At 40.0% G+C, this 21324-nt stretch overlaps 1 long non-coding RNA gene across 1 annotated transcript; it reads left to right on the forward strand.

Moving 5' to 3' along the window:
- The first annotated feature begins 353 nt into the window (after positions 1-353).
- Positions 354-18829, forward strand: LOC119620522 (uncharacterized). Its single transcript, XR_005237010.2, has 3 exons — positions 354-540; positions 7653-7782; positions 16068-18829. It is a non-coding gene; the product is annotated as an uncharacterized lncRNA (long non-coding RNA).
- The last annotated feature ends 2495 nt before the right edge of the window (positions 18830-21324 follow it).

The raw sequence follows: 21324 nt of genomic DNA on the forward strand, positions 1-21324 counted from the left end.
GTTATAGGCAGTTGACTTGGGGATTATGCTAGTTCCCTAACTTATATCTGAGATCTTCCAAGCTCATATTATGTTAACACAAGTCACTCCTAGGGCTTGAATGAAAAATGAATGATTGTACTACAATGCTGTGTTATTGTGGCATTTCTCCTCAGTCAGTAAGACTTTTTCTCTTCCAAGTGTACTTCTAATGGGCTTGGTAATAAAAACCAACAAATTTCTTCAAAATTGTTTTCTAATGGTGACAGTTTTAATATTACAGAACAATAAATATTTAGTTGTCTCTATGCCATATAGCCACTTCAGTGAGTGTGACTCACTCTTTGAAAGATTACATCCTTCTTGGGCTGTTGGTGTTTGTGTCCTGGGATGCTTTGGGGTTGACCCTGGATAGCATTCACGGTCATTAGCTCATGGTGTTCTTGGGAAACATTTGAAGTCAGCTGGCATCCTGCTGATGGAGCTGCTGAGTTCAGCATCACATCGACATAATTTCATGATGCGTTTGCATGAAGGGCTTTGGTGCCATTTCTGAGTGAGGTAAGCACTTTTGGATTGAGTGTTGACAAAGTTAGCTGCTTGTTACCTGATTTGCAGGGTTATGTTTCTTGGATATCGTTGCCTCTTAGTTTCTCCACCAGTGATACACTCTAATGTGCATTATTGCTGATTGTTGTGCAATGCTTTTGAAAATGAAATACAAAGAGATTTTCTTTTGATATACCACTAATAATGTAAATCAAAGGGCTTCCCTCAAATAAAGCTATAAAGTTTGTTTTTATAAAAAATTTTTGTTTTTGTTTTTGTTTTTTCTAAAATAGAAGAGTTCATGGTTTCATTAAACTAGTTTGTTGGTTTCATTCATCTAGGGACACCCTAGATTTGAGTAGACTTCTTGATATTCATTCATAAGAATAACAAAGTTTTCTCTACTTTTATTTGAAGAACTGCTTTCTCAATTAAAATCCTGAAAATTTTTATTCTTAGGGGTAAACAGCTTCACTTTAATAGTACAGGTTAAGCATCCCTTATCTAAAATGCATGGGATAAGAAACATTTTGAATTTTTTCAAACTTTGGAATATTTACATTATACTAGTTGAGCATCCCAAATCTGAAGATCTGAAATCTGAAATGCTCCAGTGAGTATTTCATTTGTGCATCATATTGATGCTCAAAAAGTTTTGAATTTTAGCCAGGCATTGTGGCTCACACCCGTAATTCCAGCACTTTGAGAAGGCAAGGTGGAAGGATTGGTTCAGGTCAGGAGTTCAAGATCAGCCTGGGCAACATAACAAGACCCCCATCTCTACAAACAATTTAAAAATTAGTTAGATGTGGTGACATGCATGTGTAGTCCCAGCTACTTGGGAAGCTGAGGCAGGAGGATCACTTGGGCCCAGGAATATAAGGCTGCAATGAGCTTTGGTCACACCACACTGCACTCCAGCCTGGGCAACAGAGTGAGAACCTGTCTCTAAAGAAGAAAAAAAGGTTTCAAATTTTGGAAAACTTCAGATTTTGGATTTGACTTTAGGATGCTCAACATGTAATAATCACATTGGACTGAGACTGATCTGTATACCATGACTAGAGGCCAATTCTGCACCAGTGGGGATCACCAGCAACATGGAGGTCAGCAGAAGAATCAATGATTCTCTTTGTTACATGGGGGAGAGATGTCTCCCCTTCAGCTCTGTATTTTCCTGGGAGCAGATCCAGCTTTGTGGGTCCCCATGAACTTAGTATCCTAGTACTACCACATCCTCTGTCACTACAGCAAAGTTACTAAATTGCTTTAGGCCTTGGCTTCTTTAAATAAGGTTAGTTCCTTTCTCCCCTGCATAATATTTCTGTGAAGCTTGAGAGAGAATATGAATAGAAAAGGTCTGGCATAGTAGTCAGCACTTAGATGGCATTCCATCAATGTGACTGTTTTTTGTCCTTTATGAAATTGGCCTGATGACTATGCTTGAGAGCCAACAGAAAGTAGGTTTCCCAGAGAATCCCTCTTCATCCTGGATCCATTCAACATCACACACACACACACACACACACACACACACACACACACACACACACACAGAGTTTTCCATTGTCCAGTATGGAGTCTGAAATTCTACATTGGTGGTACAGCCCTTTGGAGGATGGAGTAAGATTGCAGTATTGTTTGGCAATAGCCACTTCTTCTCCTTGGGGGAGGATTAAACTTTAGTGCCCCATTGAGACCAGACATAACTATGTTATCTGCTTTGGCCAATGGCATGGGAGAGGAACTGTTGTGTGTCACTTCTGAACAGAAACTTGATGAGCCACTCTGTACTTTGCCATACTGCTTTCCTGTGCCACATTCACAGGTAATATATGAGTTGGTACCAACCTGGGTCCCACAGTGCGGATCACCATGATGGACTGCAGTTTCCTTCTCCCACTGGTTCACACTGGACATGTGGTATGATTGATAATATTCCCTGTGGTTTTAAACCACTGAGATTTGGGGGTTGTTTGTGAGCACAACTTAAACTCATGAAGGGAATTTGAAGGATAGAAGTCCTGAATGGAAATACAGGAGGGTACTGAAGCCAACTTTGCATGCATCTTACAAGGCTCCTTTTTTGACACTACATGTTCTCCAGGAAGGCAGAGGTTGCAGTGAGCACCTGCAAAAGAACTATCTAATAGGGACCCGGAAGCACAGATTTGAATAAGGCCTTGATGGGGCCAAGTGAAAAATTTGTGGGTTCAACTTTCAGTTTTAATAAAAATATCTTAGTCCTGTGATTCTCAAACTTGAATCACTTGAAGGGGTTGTTAAAACACAGTTCAGTGGGCCCCATCTCAGAGTTTCCAGTTTGGGAAGTGTGGAGTGGAGCCCAACAATATGCGTTACTAACGAGTTCCCGGGTGACGTTATCGCTGTTGGCTCAGGGCCTGTCTTTGACAACCACTACTTTAATTCCACCAGGTAAATCAGAGACCCCTTCCTTAGAGTGAAGGAGACAGCTGAGAGGAAGAGGCTGCCTTGTTGAGATTCAAGCCTGTTCTTCCTTTTTTCTTTTAGACCAGACACCCTGACAGGTGACCCTAAGCGGGCCACCCACGCTTCCTGCCCAGGAGTCGATGCCACAGAGGACATGCATGGGCATTCCAAAATCTCCCTCCATGTTGTTTGAAGATGTGTTTCAGTGTCATGCTCAGAAGTATGATGAAGGGATCAATAGATGACTCTCCTAAGTTTAGGAAAATTTAGGCATGAGATTCAGAGTTAGGGAAGAAGAAATGTTTTCTCCAATTCATAGGCCACAAGACACATGGACCCCCTAAAAGTGGAGCCCATGAAAAGTCATATTGTTATGGAGTCCGTGGAGTTATATTAAGACTCCACGTTATGTAAGTTACCAAGAACTATGTGTAAACAAAGTTATATAAGGTACCAAGAAGTATGTGTAAACAAAGATAAGATTAAATTAATTTTATATTCCAGAGGGTAAAATGCCATGAAAATTTATCTCCCAGTACAGCAAGGAAACAAATCTCAGAATCTGTGAAACTATTTAGGTAGCTGATGTGGCCACTGCAGGATTGCAGTTTTTCCCATTTGTGGTTTGGGAACCAGAGAGGAAAAGTAATCCAAGCTTTCACAGAGTCATCAAGGGTTACATGGAAACAGGAAATTAACTACCCATTAAAAAAGCAAAGAATTATGTCAAAATACTTTAAAGATTATAAAGCTAATTTAGAGTTTCACAAGGACACAATTAACATTGGAATATGTTATGTACAGTGATCTAAAAAAATTACACGGCTTCTTTTAAAATGGATGGAATAACTATATATATAGATGGTCACTAAGCACATTTATTCTTGTGAGAATGACAAGACTATGCAAGATAAAGAAAGTTCTTACTTTTGAACCGAAACTAATTATCTTTACAGAGGAAGAATCGTTTTGCTTCTCTTCTTCAAACAGTAACTTCTATTTTTGTGTCCCCTCTGAGTCTCATGATGTTTGACCAGCATTAGATTTCTGTAAACCTAATAGAATTGATAATATGAATGGGACTTTTATAGTATTAAAATGTAAAGGGGACTCCTGGAAAATGGTATAAACCTTTGGAGAATAGAGTCTTCCTCTGTTCTTTGCATAGAACTAAGGCAACTCTCCATATTGTTCCTTTATATTATGACCCACGGTGGCAATGACAGACCTAGAACAATACTGTTTTAAAATTGTACCTCTCATAATAAGCAAAACCAGCCAAGAGTTCCAGGATAGAGCAAATTAATGACTATAAGGAGGAATCACCCAGTGTTTGGGGTACCCTACTTTTATGGAGGATAGGTGAATCTCTTGCCAGTTAGCTCCCTTATTTTAGGGAGGAAATTGACATTTCATGATATTCCATGGCTTACTTACGTAAGAGAACAGAGAACCAACAATCAGTTTTCTGGGCTTCAAGTTGGATTAACCAGGACTGTGCAAGGCTACATTATGAGCTTTGTGGTCCTCAGCATTTTTACCTTCTAGGCCACTTCCTCCATAAAAAAAAATTCAAAAATATATTTTATAACCACATCGGTATAAAGACAAATCTATTAGTGCATTTATTTGTAAATATTCATTATTATCATATTCAGCTTTTCCTCCTGATTTTAAAATAAATTAAAATTAAAGCAATTATCTGGACTCCTTAAAGTGTTGCAGGCCCTAGTCATTGTGCTTGCTATGCCTAGTGGGTAAATCCACTCCCAGATCATGCTTGCCTGTCAATATTGTAAAAAAAAAAAAAAAAAAAAAAAAAATCCTTATTAGAAGACTGGCTTATTAGCATAACAGACTGGCAGGTAAGAGAAGGAGAAATACGTGAAACAGAACCCCAACCAACCCAAAGATAAGGGCATGAGCCCACGTCTAGCCTATACCAGCTAAGCAGATACATAAGAAATAAATAATTGTTGTGGTTTTATGCCATGGAGTTTTGGGGTGGTTTGTTATACAGCAATGACTAACTGACATATAAAGTCTTGGCAGCTATTATATGGAGTTAGATTTTTTTTTTTTTTTTTTTTCAGAGTGCAATGTGAAACCATTGGAAGGTTTTAAGCAGGGGAGTATACAATCTGATTTCCTTTGGGCAAAGTTCACTGCGGCTGTGGGAAAGAGATTAGAATAGAGGACAGGAAACCAGTAGGAGGCTGTAGCAGTCATCCAGCTGAGGAAAGATGACTTGACATGGTAGGCCTGGCGGCAGGGGTGGAAGTGGAGACGGAGAGAAAAGGATGGCAGTGCAAACTATATTTAAATTTTCTGCTAGGTCCTGTGAAGGATTTGAAAAGCTACAAGGAATTATAAGACCTTGTTATGCCTTAATTGGAAAGGATGAGAGAGAGATTGTTTCTGGAAACAGGAATAAAGAGTTGGTGAATTTTCTGATCACATAGAGATAGTCCTGCTGAATGTTCCTAAACTCACTGAGGGCCAGATTCAACTTTTGAAATCTGTTTGTGGGAATCAAAGTTGATGGCAGAAGCAGATGGCTGTGAAGAATGCTATGGTGTAACATTTTGTGGGTTATATTTTAACAGGATGGTAACCGAGCTTTTTGAGCCTGTCTGGTCTATGCCCTCCTCAAAATTCTCCATCCATCTCCCTGTCTTCTCTCCCTTTCTATAATTTACAACAATTTGATTTTCCCCCAAGGAAGTCTGCTTTCAGAAAAAGTTGCTTGTTTATCTTTCGTTTAGCCAAAGAAACAGAAACGTTTCAACATAACCACACCCTGATTTCACTTTGTCATATCATACAATTATAAGATGCCATTTCATTATAAAATTCAAAGAAACATTTCATACATGGATTCTTAATTCATTTCCTAGAGGCATGCAGGATTTGCTGTGGCTATCAACAGCTTTCTTGTTCTGAGGAGTGAACTGAGGTACCATGTGCTAAAGCATCTCCCTGAAAGCATCTGAGGCAGGATTAAAATGAGCTTTCAGATTCCTTAATTCTTAGTTTAGTAGGGCCTCTCCCTAGATCACGTCAGTATAGCAGGAATATATTATGCACCTTTTAAATCTACAGACTTTCCAATAACTTAGAAATATATTGATCTTTCCTAGGAGATTTTCCCCCATTTTTCCTGCCCATTAACATTGCTATAAAATATTAAAAATAAAGCCTAATAACAATGCATCTCATTAGCACCAGGATCACTTGAACAAAATATATATATATATATATATCTTTTTTTTTTGCAGAAAGGTTTCACTTTATTGGACATTGTTCATCGGTTGGTTAAAGGAAATTAAACTTTGTCAAGATTAGTATAGAAGAGAAAAATCTGCTTAAAGTTTCTGAAGAAAACCAGTGACAATCTCTTAACAATCAATGTAATGTAATGTTGTTACTCCTAGTTTTATTATATTTACATTTTGGTATGTTTTATACGTAGACTTTATGTTCAGAATTATTTATATTTCATTCTCATGTTAATGTTAGTTTGAGATTCTTTGAGTGATATTTACATTTGTCTGTTGATACAAATGGGAATAGATGTATTTATTTTGGGGGTAGGACCTAAAAAATTGGCCAAGTCCCTTCTTCTTTTTTTCTAGTCTTTGAAACTTTCATGTGTTTTGTCATCATTCAAGTCTCCACTGTGCTTTATTCCTTATTAAGAAACTCAGGCCTTAATTAACTTGCTGTCCCTTCATTTGAAACTCACTCCATTTGATCACTCTTTGTTGCTTCTAGAACGGTTGGTGCAGGCTTGTGTGGGCTTCCATAACACAAAAGCCAGATGGATTTTTTAAAGCAGATAAATTTAGTCTTGAATAGAGAACTGTGAAAAAAAAGAGAAAAGAATCATTAAAAAAAAAAAAAAAGCCCCACAAAACAAAACAAAACAAAAAAATCTTGGTACTGATAAAACCAGTGAGAAATCACAGATTCTCAAATTAGAGGAAAAGCAAATCTTTTTCTTTTCCTTCCCCTCCTCCTCCTTCTACTTTTTAATTTGTTTTGGGCTCAAGAAGTGAAAAGTTCTGTTCCCAATTAAAAACGGATCACATTTGGGTCTGAGGGGGAGTGCGCCGCCTCATGATATGAGTATGAGACAGAAGGCTGTAGATAGATTGAGTCCCTTTGATAACCAACACCACTCTCTGTGTGTGCTAATTTGCAGAATGGGGAAAATATTGGCATGTTGCCTTCAGAATCCTTTGGAGGAAAAGCATTAGAAATATGAAAGCATTAAAGTTCTGTCCAAAGTGTTTACCTTATGTAACAAATTTATTAGGGAGTCTCAACATGTTATGGGTAGAAAAATGAAACAGTTTTACACTTATACAATGACAGCTCCTTCAACGAGGATAGGTTGACCCACCTTTCCTCCTGGGAAGTAACTCCCTTAACAGCAATTTGGCCTGCTCCTCTAACTTTCCTGTCACTTTTGGTTATTAGAACAGTTCACTTCATTGTTTAAGATTCAGTCCTATGTATTTGGATACTTCAGTCTCAAATCAGATTCAGAGTTTGTGTCCTCCCCGACAAATGTTGACTCCCCCAGTCTGTGACTCCAGTGGCTTGAAAGTTGGTGGTTTGTTCTTCGTGTACTTACATCTTTCCTTCTCTCTTTGAACTCCTTTCTTTAGACTTCGGAAGGCTTCTGGATCCTATTCTGGCCCATTGTGGCATGGTCAGCAGATGAGAAACAGATGGACTGGTGTGTGGTGGGAGGAAGCTGTCCTGGTCAAGCTCTGCTTCAGGCCAGTCCTTTCTGAGGTTGGTGTTTTCAGTTCATTGGCAGCCTCCATAGAAGTGGTGTGTTTGAGGGACAGCATTCAGCTTCATCTTGGCCCCATCATCACTGAGAACTTCCACCTCCATTGGAGAGGGCAGTTGTATATTGGCCTTGAGCAGTGATAAACATCTCCAATTCCTTGTCTGTGTTGGGTCTCGTTGCTTGGTACAGTGGCTATCCTGAATGATTCTATGGCTCTTATCATCAGCTTCCGTGTTGCTTCCCATGGAGCTATGAGAGCCATTAGAGTCCTCTTTTGTATTTCCCAGATCCACAGAGCCTTGAAATGGGATGGGCCTGCCCATATCTCATTTCCAGGTATATTGCATGAGGAGACACTGCTGACTTGGGCTACTGACCTAGAGCAATTACCTTCAGGAATCTCTGGTCTCCAAGTGAACACTATTTTCTATACTCAAACACGCACCTTCCCAAAACTCCAGGTGACATATATCTATACACACCCTTCTCTCCTCTCACCTTAGCAGGCATCATTTCCTAGTATGCTCTCTCAATGTCCCACTCCTGTCATCATAGAATACCTCAAAATCTGTAGTTTAGCATGTATCCAGCCAGTCTACCTCTCTTAGAGTCACCATCAGCATCTATTCAGGATTCCATTGGATATTGTCTTACTTGGATTTGAGGAGAGAGAGGCACCGCCACCAGCCACAGCTACAAAGACATGAGAGAAAAGACTTTCTTCACTAGCATGCACTTCACCAAAGACCTACTGAAGTAAAATATCAAGTTGTCCTCCTTTCAACTTTAAGATTTTTTTTGAATGTAGCTGCCTCTGCAGAAATGGAGCCTGCTATTAGCAAGCAACTTTATATTACCACTCCCCATCCCCAACTCAATTCTTTTCTTAATTTCGTTGGGGATAGTTCAGAGATGGAGTCTCTAGTAAACCTTATGGAGACAGGCTTATCACCAACGACCCAAGCTCACCTTTGGACTTTGACCATGGTTCTGAGACAATAGGAAACATCTCACTCTCCATCCTATTACGTTTTAGCGTCATACTTTGTAATTTATTGTCTTCATTTGAACTCACCAAACTCTTTCTGGTGTCTTTTCCCCTATCCTGTGCTGATTTAGACTGAGGTTGTGAGTAAGCTAGCAGTTTCCCAGGCTTATGGGCTAGGCCCCTAGCCTGGCCAGTCATCCAGAAAATGTGTCCCACATGCCACAAGCAGGATAGTATGATAGGGGGAGAAAGTTATAACATGGATCTGAACCTTGGCCATGGGTCCATGGCTGGCTACCTGTGACCATTATCTTTTTGGCCCTCTAGAAATGTGTTCCTTATTTCTAGAACAAAGGTTGGACTAGTAAATTTTAGTAACAAAACCCATATTTTTTCCCAAATTGACTGTTAAAACCTAGGTCCTCTTTCTTCCCAGGCAGAGAGACCTCATGGCGTGAAATATGGCAGCTCTGTGGTAGAAAATTTGAGACCTACTGAAGTAAAATATCAGGTTGTTCTCCTTTCAACTTTAAGATTGTTTTTTGAGTGTGTCTGGCTCTGCAAAAACAGAGCCTGCTACTAGTGAGCAACTTTATGTTTATATTTATCTGACTTTCCAAATGTCCGTTGTATTCTGAGCTCACTATTAGTAAGGCCATTTCCTTGTGTATTTTCAAATTGTTGTAGATGTTTTTAAAAGGCAAAAATTTGTGATGCTTATGTCTACTCCATATTTTTCAAAGTTAATGCTTTGAAAACTGCTGCTCTCATAGCACTAGAATAGCATTTCCCAGGGAATCGAACACTAGTCTCTTGGGATGCTCTCTGAAACGAAGAGCTTTATGGTCAAAAAAAATTGTAAAATATGCAGCATTCCATGTCCTCCTCTTGGAGATTTAGTAAGAGCTCAGAGAAGTTCTGCAGCAAACAACTTGTTTAACTTTGTTTGACTCAGTATTTCCCAACATTTGGAACCTATTGTTTTCCTGTGTAACATTTAGTGTCATTTGGTAGAAATAGTGCTCCTTCAAATACAGCTTGCAATTCGCTGTCTTAGAGCAGGGCCAACATATTTTTTTTCTGCAGAGGGTCAGATGATAACAAATTTAGGCTTTGTGAATTTCACTGACTCTGTTGCAGCTTCTCAATTTTGTTCTTGCTGTACAAAGGCAGCAACAGGCATATCTAAAAATGGGAGTGGCCGTGTCCCAATAAAACCTTATTTACAAAAACAGGCAGTGGTATAGATTTGTCCTATGAGCTATGGTTTGCTGATCCCAGTTTGTCCATTAAACAAGTGAGATTTATTCTGACTAGGGAAGGTACAATCTCAAATAGTGAAACAAAAGCTTAGTTCTTTCCTGAGTAATTACTAGAATTTTGCTGAACTTTGGAGACTAAGCCACTGAGGATACCAGTTTTTCCCCGATCATCTTGAGAACTGGAGCAGGCTAAGTGACTTGTTCCACACTGCTTATTTTATCAGACATTTATTTATCTAGCTGTGAAATCTTGGCCTGGCTCTGGATGTATTGCTAATCATCAGCCAGACTCACTGTGATCAAAGACGGGCAATAGGACATGCAGCAACTGGAGCAACCACTTAGTATCAACCCAATTATTGTATCTGAAATGAACCATCTATGCTTTTCAAGCTTACAAAAGGAAAATGTTAAAAACACCATTAGAGGCATTCAGATGATCCTGGCTGTTTTCTGAATGGTGAACCATAATTAAATACTGTATTAGTTATCTACTTCTGTATACCAAATTACCTGAAAACTTGGTGGCTTAAAACAGCAAATGTTTTCAATCTCACAGCTAGAGCGGGTCAGGAATCTTAGTGGCATAGTTCAGTTCTCTGGCTCAGAGTCTACCATGAAGTGTTGGCCAGGGCTGTGAGGACTTAACTGGGGAGAATGTGCTTCCCAGCTTATTCCCACAACTGACCTCAAGGCCCTTGGACTGGCAGTTCCTTGCCTCATGGGTCTGTCCCTAGGGCTGTTAACAACATATCAGTTGTTGTTCCCTAGAGGAACTTCCCCTAGAGGGAAGGCTCAGAGAAAGGAGGCAAGAAAGGCAAGCAAGACAGAAACCAAAGTTTCTTTGTAACCTTATCTGGAAAGTGCTATACTATCATGTTTGCTATGTTCCACTTGTTAAAAATATGCCACTGGTTCCAGCCTACACTTCAGGAATGTGACTCTACAGGGGTTTGTATATTAGGAGTCTGGGATCCTTGGGGGTCATCACAGAGGCTGTCTAACACATATGCTAATTTCATTAAGGTCTTTTTAATTATTTCTTTGTGCAATGAGGGTTCAAAGTCCCTGACCTTGAGTAGCAGAGGAAGATGTCACAGCCATAGTAAAAGCATTAGGGCGTGTCTTCATGAGAACTCTAGAGGAAAGGAAAAGAGAAGAAATAAAGTATGCATGTTGCAAGGTGGAAGGGATGGGGAAGAGAAAAAGAGAGACAAGCGAAGAATTATGGAGGCATTTTTCTAGAATTATTTGTCTTCCTCTGGGAGGAAGGGAGCAGAATGAAAGCTTCCTGAAAGTGATCCGGCCAGTGGACTCCTAAAAGTCCTATTGTTCCTGCTTATTCCTCAATTACCTGGGTTAAAAAGTATCTCACATTCTCCAATCACTCATATATGTTTAACTATTATTGATCTATTATTACCAAAGTAATTGGCTGAAATTTTATAATTTTGGCTGTCCACTTGCCAAAAAAAAAAAAAAAAAAAAAAAGGAAAAATGAACAATCAGCCGCATATCAGGTACTAAAAGGGATACAATTATATATTATACCTCCTGCCTTTGAAGATCTTATATTCCTATTAAGGAAACAAGACAAACATATGGAAACAGTTATGTTAAAATTAAAGATTTAAATAACAGTTTAAGGTAAGAGTAGAAAGTTGTAAGGCAGCACTTGATTAATTACCAAACAAACTATATAGAATTCGTTCTATTGGAATCCAAGGGAGAGACTGATCATTGTGAGCAAAGTGATTGGGGAACATATTGTGAAGCAAATGATAAGGATCTGGAGGGGGAGAGTAAAGTAAGGGCATTCCAGGTGGACGGGATGGCATAAGTAAAAATAAAAAGGCGAGACAGGTGTTTTGGGGGAACAATGAGTTAACCAGTTTGGAGAGTGGGTTTTTGGAGGCGAGTAGTCTGAAATGAGGTAAATGGTAAGTCAGACAGCCATGCAGAAACAGGTTGAGTTTAATTATCTAACCTGTGCTCGGTCCCTGAGGCAGATGGCTCACCAACAAACATGCATGAATTACCCTCTATTAGAATTTTCAAAAAGGGGTAAGTTCCAGGTTGATTCACTGAACATCTTGGGCTCCCATCCCGTGCCTGTCTTTTAATAGCAATTGGTGGCAAATGGAAACGGTACCTGTGCTTTGTCTCCATAGCAGCAACTCAGAAAAGCCTTGATGGCACCCAACTGAAAGAGACTGAATTGCTGTCATCCCCCACTGACAGACGAGGAGGCGATACAGGGAAGGAACGTGGCTGCTTTAGGAGATGTGGGATTAGGGAGACAGGTATGCTGGGCACCAGGAGATCCCAACCGAAGTAGAGTTGCAAATAGGATTCAAGGTATCAAAGCATAAAGCATTCAAGTTAAGATAGCAGGAAAAGATGACACTGAGCATGCCTTCTTCATATTCTGAGAACTTGGAACCGTGGAGAAGGGTCATAGAACCTTCAGAGAAAACCTAAAGAAATCCCTAAATAGATGTGACATCTAATTCAACACCACCCCCTCCAACTTCCTACCTGTTACGTTACTCAATCTCTCTAAATTCCATCTGCTCATCTATCAGACAGGTAAAACAGTATTACTCACTGTATCTATGGCATTGTTTTGGAAATTCAATGAGTCCACGCATGTCGAAGATTTCAAAGTGCCTTCCAAAAAGTTCTCATAACTCTTAGGTACTGCTATTGTTGCTGCTATTGTCAATCTGTTCTTCCTGGCATCTCCATATCTTTGATAGTCATAAAAGCACGTAACAAGGTGGTAAAATTATAGTTTTCTCTTAGATTTAGGTCACTTTGAAAGGCTTGGAATAACCCAAGGAAGGCTTAATATTAGAATGTCTCTGGGTTTTAGAATGTTTCTTGCTCCCTCTTTCCTACTCCCTCTCTTATCTCTTTCTTCTTCCCTCCCTTCAGTAAGCCACACAGTCAATGCCTTCTCTGTGCCAGGCACTTTGCAAAACACTTCTAGCATTTCTAGGCTCTGGATATGCAGATTTGGGCAAGACCAGTAATTAATTTTTGTCTTCTGAAAGGTAAGTAATCATGTTCAGGTGTGGATTCAGATAAGTAAGTTAGTAGGGTCTCTCAGTAGAGTAAACAATGGGGAGATTTCACCTTAAGAAGGAAGAGGATGAAAATGTGAACTCAACATGTGCTGTTTGGGAGTAAATTCCAGTGTTGTGTCTGGAGCAGCAGGGGGGCATCTGTGGGTATCCACAGGCAGCTGGCCAACAGGCAGCACAGGGCTCAGAATCAAGGCCTCCTCGTGCAGGGAAGGCATGCAGACAGCACCTGGGGCCCCATTTCTGTACCTGGCCTGGCTTCCCAATCCCATCAGCTGTTAATTATGGGGACGAGAGTACCATGAAAGCAACAGGACCCATCTTCTTCTAATTATTTTTCTATGGTAGTATGGTCATGACTTCTATTTAATATCTTCTGGCTGGCAACAATGTACTGAATGTTCTGCAGACCACAGCATTAAGCATGGCCATTGGCTGTTATGCAATGGGCTGAAATCTTAATTCTACAGACATGAGATGCTTGGGGAAGAAAAGGAAGGCTCCGATGGCACCAGGGCAAACAGCAAGATGGTAGCTCCTTGGTCCTAGACTTGGAGTCCTTGACCTCAGGCTCTTTCCAGAGGACCCTTCCCACAGTTGCACAGGAGAACGCTGATTTATGATACTTCAAGAAGGTGTTTTCAAAATGAGTGGGCACATAGAAAGTATCTAAAAAGTCTAAGATATTAATTTATTTCAGATATCCAGGATACTCAGGAAGAGTGCAGTGAGAAGGGATCCCACAACAAATTATGACCAAAAATAGCCAAGAATATTGCATTTCCAATTTGCCAGTATGCTAGAGGTGTAGGAGGCTAAGGGCTGGTATGAGCTCAGCCTGGGCTCTCGCCTGCATTGTCGGCATCCCAAATTAGCAACAAATGTCATCAAATACATGAACTGGGAGGAATTCCAAAGGAACCAAATCATTGCTCTCCAAATAGATGGAGAGAGGATGCAGTGAGGGGTCAGAAATGGAGAGGACAAGCACAGGAAACCTTTGTGGTGTCATTTCTGTCCCCGGACAGGATGCCGGAAGGAGAGAGGTCAAAGCAACAGGAAGTCTAGCATCACGGTACAAAACGTTATCAAGACGGATGGGAGTTTAATTGTTTCAGTCTTTAGGGCAAGTATTGTGTGATCACTTGTCCATCGGATCTCTATTGTGTTACGTTTTGTAAAATTTATTTTTAATTTAAAGTCAATATAGGAAAGGTTTAATAAACAAAGGTAGAGGTGGGAGTGCAGTAGGGGAAGAGCTTGTTAAATTAAATGATCCAAAAAACTACAAAAATGCTGGAGGGCTTTTGTGTAGATCTCTCCCAAGCTGCATTTCCCACTGGACATCTGGATTATAATTCAGAGCACCAGTTTCTGGCTTTTGGCCCTACTCAGATTCTCTGAGTTTCCAGTCTTACCTAAGTAATCTTCCCCAGAGGAGTTTATGTGATAAACTCTACCCACTCCCCTGGGGGTGCATGTATAAGAAAGTCCTTTCAGTAGACCACAGAGAGAGAAAATATAAACTCTTGCACCTCCTGGGCTGCCTGAAGTTCCCTTCGACCACACAATTCCTGCTGCTTTGGCTGTTGGTCAGCATGACAAAAGCAACTCTTCAACTTAGGCTACTCTCTTCTAAAGGCTAAGGGACAATTGATAGCATCACCCCCTCAAATCTAGGAAGAAATTATGAAATGACATATCTCTTCAGAAAATGAATTGCCTATAGGAGATTTCAGTTCATATCCACTAGAGAAAAAGAGCTTATGTAGTGCCATTCAGAGTTATATCTCCCCAAGTATGAGGGATTGGGAGGTTGGATAGTATAACTCACAAACATGCCCTTGGAATAAGGAAAACTCTCAGCATTTGAAAGTATTCTCCCAGGCTGATGCAGTGTTGTGTTCCAGATTCCTCTGAGTAGCTCCTAAACTCAATCTGAGTTCTTTGTAGAAACCTGCATGGTGCCCAGGAGGTGGCCTCTTGCTATTGGCCTGACTAGTTGGATTTTAGTTGCTGGACTCTAGTCCAGGGAACCTACCCGGAGCCACCATCCATCTGAACTTCACTGTATTCATATTCACCTATGATTTCAGGGCTATACTAAGACTGGGATAACAAATTGCTGAATGTTGGCATGACACAACCTGGAAAATATGGGCTATCTCACATGGCTAGAATCCCCATAGCCTCCCATAGGAAAACAGGTCTAGCCACTCAGCCCCAGAAGTATATCTTGGCCATTTTATGAGAATAAGAAACATAAGCCTGTTTAGACAGTATTTAGAATATCCCCAACCTTCAGATTAGATTGATGACAAAGATTTGAGAGAGGAAAATATTTGTTCATTCACTTATTAATTCAAAAAATACCTGTTAGATACCTACCATGGGCAAGGCACTCTGCTGCATGCTGGGAAGGCACGGGTTAACATGACAGACATTTGTCAGCCCCGTGGATAACACACAATAAAGCAATGGAGCCATTTTTAATTGTGATACGCATTGGGATGATAACCAGCAAGGGACTGAGATGGACGGGGCCTTTTAGCTGGGTGTTCAAGGCTTACTTGAAAAGTTGACATTATCCTGAAAAGAAGAGGAGTTTCTTTTTGAGAAAAAAGGAGAGGAGAGGGAGAGAGCATCAGTAGAGAGAGCAAAGAACATGTGCATAGCCTTGAGGTGAGGAAGAGCTTGTGTGCTCCAGGGATGGAATGAGAGGAGCCCAGTGGGGCTGGAGGATTGTGACCCAGGGAAAGAGGAGTCAAGATTGGAAAGAAAGTCAGGGGTGAGATCAAGGATGGCCCTAAAAGCCAGAATGGGAAATTGTTTTACTCTGAATGTAGCAGGAAGCTAAAGAGTTGAGATTAGGGCTCATTAAATGAAGGCGAGTGACATGAATGATACAATTACTATTTTTTTCATGTGTGCTTCTTCATTGAGAATAGATTGGAGAAGTGAGAAGAGGAGCAGAGAGACCAGCTGGGAGCTGCTGCAGTAACCCAGGTGAGGGAGATGGTGGCCTGGACCAGTGCTTGGCATGGAGGTGGAGAGAAGTGATATAACTGATTTAAGTCAACCAGCTGCTTGATCCAAATAATGCCAAATGAGTTTATTGCCATCTCTTCATATTTTACAACCAGATCACTTCTGCATAAAACCACATGGAAGAATAAGAAGGGAAAAACAATCCAGCAATAAACCGTTAATCTGAAAACAGTTAAATTCTCCAACAGCTGATTTTAAAATATTTTCCTAAAATCTATTAAGATTTTTTCAAAATAATTCTTCTTTGGAGGCACATCTCTGGACTGAAACAACCAGCCTTTGCTTTTGGTGTGGTCCTGTTTCAGTCAAAATGGCTAACAGGCTATGTAGAAAACCAAATTCCAAGTTACTCAAATGTGGAGAAAATCTGGAGGTCTGGTATGGGCATCTTTTCAAAATGTTTTAATTACACATTGATTTACAAATGACATTGTCTGGTACGGTAGTTTGTAAAAAATCATCATTTTTAAATATCTGCCAAATTTTAAATGGTAGTTTTTCATGAAAGTACAATGAAAACTTCATCCACGATCATGAAATTTTCCAACTCATATATCCTGATGAAAACAAAGACTTTCTATGGACAGTTGTTGAACCACACTTGACCTTCGACCCTGTGCTATCTACCCTTCTCAGTGTCATTCACTATCTAGTTTGGCTTTTCCAAATTTAATCATCAAGATGTTCAGATATTATTATAAAATATTATTACAAGTCCTTTAATTATCTTGATAACATTACTGGCGATATTAAAGACTTTTTGCAGTGTCTCATGGTGTGTGCTTTGCCTGAAAAGGAAAGATATCTCTGATTAAAGTTTGAAACCGTTAGTAACATGGAACACCATACAAATGACACTTTTCCAAATTAGAAATTTTAAGATCAAAGAGTATTTACTGGCTTATATTTGTATCTAATTTTAACATTTTTATGTAGAGATGAGGTCTCACTGTATTGTACAGGCCAATCTCAAACTCCTGACCTCAAGCTATCCTCCTGCCTCAACCTTTTATTTACTTTTAATGTCACCCTTTGTTCACTCTGTTGAGATATCTAGGTCAAAGCCTAAAGGCTATGTATTTTAATTTTAAGGATGCATGTTTGTATCCTCTCATACCACTAACATCCTGGCTAATGTCTTAATGACTAATTTTTTCCAGTTTTATCACAGAATTGTCTTGAAGTTGGTTCATATTTCACAGACTCCAATCTGAAGTGTGGATCATAGCATTTGTTAGAAACTAGTTGACTTTGACTCTTTTTTACTCTGAGATAGAATCTAATTGATCCTGTTATCTTGATTTTTATTGGTCAAAGCTTTCATTTAAGGCCTCCTTATAGGATGCTGACCAGCCAATGGATTGTTTGCCTTTGGTCAGTTGTTCACCCTCTGGTCCAATTAGCTGAGGCCAAAATGTAGTAGAGTATTGCAGCAAAAGAATGGATAAGGAATTTCCTAAGGCAGTCTTGCTCAGCAGGTGCTATGTGAGTTTTTAGAAGAGTTTGTGGTTGTGGTAAGTGTTCTAAGGGTTGGCCCATACTGTGTATGATCTAAGGATCTAAGAATAATTTATTACCAAAGTAGCAAAAGAACTTCTTGTAAATAACCTCTGACAAATATTTTTTATTGGCATGTACCCTAAAGATAGCACTACAGTGAAGCTCCAGGAACTGAAAAGATCCTGGATAGGTATTAAAAAATTAAAGTTAAGGGCTTATGTAACTGTCTTACAGATAATTTTAAGCAAAGTAGTCTTGAAATAAGTTCTGCTAATCAGTTAAAGAAACAGCTGAATGGTTTTTAATGGCAAGAGCACTAGTCTTAGAATCAGGAACCATGGGTTGGCTCTGAGACTCTCTGTCTCATCTTGGGGAAATCATTTCAGCTTTGTGGCCCCACCCGGTGTTTTCCCAGAGCCCATAAGATGAATGTTGTAATAGGCTACTTCTACTTCTAAAGCATCTTTGATCTGAAATTTGAGAAACAGAACTGAGAATCAAAATGAAATAAAAGCTTGAATAGATAAATTTAGGAGGCAAAAAAAAAAAAAAAAAAAAAAAAGCCAGAGAGAAATTAGGTTATTTATAGAGCCTTCACTATGATATTCTGTGTGCTTTACACATGTTGACTTCTTACTCCTTCAGAGAAAGGCTCTGAGGTTGTATCCAGTTTACAGTAGAAAACAGGTAAGATACCTTGCCCCAGTCATACAAACTGTAAACAATGGAGTCAACCCAATTTTATTTAGCTAATAGCATAATAAAGTGCTTTCCATCATAGCAAATTCTTCCTTAAATGCAGGGAGAAATAATGCTTACGGAAAAATAGAGGCAGGTAAAAAACAGTCATGTTTTACAAGGAAATAACAGCATTTTCACTAAATGATGTGGAGCTTGGGTTGAGAATGCTGATATATGACTCAGAATTCAAACTTTTTGCACTGATTGTTTTCACTTAGATTTTATGAAAGCTGTAGGTGTGTGAGTTAACGAGGAATGCTCAGCGCTTCCCTGGTCATGCATAAACATCTACATGCAAAACAGCAAGGAGTATTCTGTTTATCACAGCTGCAGTCAAGCCAACAAAACTGTTTCTACCACTGAAGATGAAATTTGTAAAATTTTCTCTCAAAAAATAAAATAAGCCTCTTGTTTGATTGCCATTCCTTTGGATTACCTGCTCGAATGCCATGATTCTATTAAATTTCCTTTGAAGTCTCTCAAAGGAATGGAGTCACTAAGAGAGAGTCAAGCTCAAGGTTTTAATTGTGAAAGTCACTGTGACCAACCAACCAATCAACCAATCAATCAACCAACCAACCAACCAAACAAACAAACAAAAACACCAGATTTAAAGCAGCATCAGAAGTCCCTCCTGTTTATAACATGCACCTTTGTTAACATAAGACAAATAAGAATGCTAAGTATAATGGAAATCAAAGGACTAAGATCTTACATTTACATAGGCTAGCATTGTGCAAAACCCTATCCCCTTTGGAAAAACCTAAACATTTTTCCCATGAGGAATCTGCTCTTGAGGAACTGCCACCAGGTGAGAATCAACATTGAAGTTTTAGTTGAGCTTTGCTTTCCAAATAAAAATGTAGTTTCAATCCTTTTTCTAACTGCCCAGAAATTTAGGTCTATCCTTTCCACAATAATTAGCCCCTCTGCATTGACAATTGCTGCCATGTGAATTTCTTTAACCAAGTTATCAAATTAATTCTCTCAACTAGCCCGTGAAGTTGATAAATGGAGCAGATGTTGTTAAATTCATTGGAACACAGGGAAACTGAGGCTCACAAGTTAGTTATTTTCTGCAAATGTTCCAATAAATAAGTAGTGAAGCCAGATAGATAGATAACTCATAGAACTCATAGATAAGTTGTTCCATTATGTTCTTACCACTATGGCATACTGCATGGTCAATCAAAGCAAGAATAAAAGTGAAGTTGGCCAAAGAGTGTGGATCACGAGGTTAGGAGATTGAGATCATCCTGGCTAACACGGTGAATCCCTGTCTCTACTAAAAACACAAAAAATTAGCTGGGCATGATGGTGGGCACCTGTAGTCCCAGCTACTCAGGAGGCTGAGGCAGGAGAATGGCGTGAACCCGGGAGGTGGAGCTTGCAGTGAGCCGAGATCGTGCCACTGCACTCCAGCCTGGGCAACAGAGCGAGACTGTGTCCCCCACCACCCCATGCCCCCCACCAAAAAAAGTGAAGTTGACGTTTATTTGGTGGATGGGAATTTGTAGAAGACAGTCACTAAGAAAGCTGGGTAAATTCTTATGATGCTAGTATGTTAGTCTCTTTTGAAGGACAATAGTCCATATTTGCTTCCTCTCACTCTTGGAAAGTGTAAAAAATCCACAACATGAGATTTGGGCAGGGACACAAACCCAACCAATATATGTACCCACCCAAATCTCATGTTGAATTGTAATCCCCAGTGTTGGTAGAGGGGACTGGTAGAAGGTGATTGGATCATGGGGGCGAATTTCCCCCTTGCTATTCTTGTGATACAGTGAGTTCTCATGAGATCTGGTTGTTTAAAAGTGAGTAACACCTTTCCCTTTTCTCTCTTCCTCCTGCTCCTGCAATGTAGATGTGCCTGCTTCCCCTTCACCTTCCACCATGATTGTAAATTTTCTGAGGACTCCCCAGCCATGCTTCCTGTACAGCCAGTGGAACATTGAGTCAATTAAACCTCCTTTCTTTATAAATTATCCAGGCTTAGGTAGTTTTCTATAGCAACCTGAGAATGAGCTAATTCAATGACTAAGAACTTCCCTGATGTGCTTCTGAAATAGTCTATATGAGGTGTATATCTCTGTGTTGTTTCAAGACCAGATCTATGTGTAAATTTTTACTGTTTATTTTGAGACAAAGTCTCACTCTGTTGCCAAGGCTGGAGTGCAATGACACAATCATGGCTTACTGCAGCCTCAACTTCCTGGACTCAGGTGAATCTTGTGCTTCAGTTTTTTACGTAACTGGGGCCACAGTTGCTACACCCAGCTATTTTTTATTTTTATTTTTGTAGAGACAGGTCTCACTATGTTTACCCAGGCTGGTCTCAAACTCCTGGTCTCAAGTAATCCTCCCACCTCAGCCTCCCAAAGTGCTTGGATTATAGGCATGAGCTGCCATGGCAGGTCTGTAGATTTTTAAAGTTGAAGGTGCCCAGTGAACTAGGATAGAGCTGGCACCATGGATGACAGGAAGGTTCTGATATTTTTTCCCTCAGTGTTTCAAACACAAGCAGAGTAGGCATCTGTCCATCTGAGGTCATTTCAGGAGAACTAGGACTTGCTCCATTTTATCTGCCTGGTTCATTCTCAGTTCCCCGCAGCTAAATGGATGAATGAGCTGCAGCTGTACACCCAAATCTACCCCTCATGCTGGGCCAAAATAACTTACCGTACTAGTCTCCCAACTGGTAGAGATTGTCATTAAGAATCTTCCCTGATAGATTCAATTCCTGGTGAGCCAGGGCAGTCCAATTGCCTTTGCTGCCATCAGGCAAAATCAAAATCTGCATTGTGCTTCCTTCTGTGTCAGTGTTGGCATATTGCTCCCATCCATCCTATACCTTATTTGATCCCCTCTTCTGGGACTTGAGCCCTTCCTTGAATCCTCGCCCATCTGGTGGGG

Source organism: Chlorocebus sabaeus, chromosome 18 (assembly GCF_047675955.1).
Source record: "Chlorocebus sabaeus isolate Y175 chromosome 18, mChlSab1.0.hap1, whole genome shotgun sequence".
Taxonomy (NCBI): domain Eukaryota; kingdom Metazoa; phylum Chordata; class Mammalia; order Primates; family Cercopithecidae; genus Chlorocebus; species Chlorocebus sabaeus.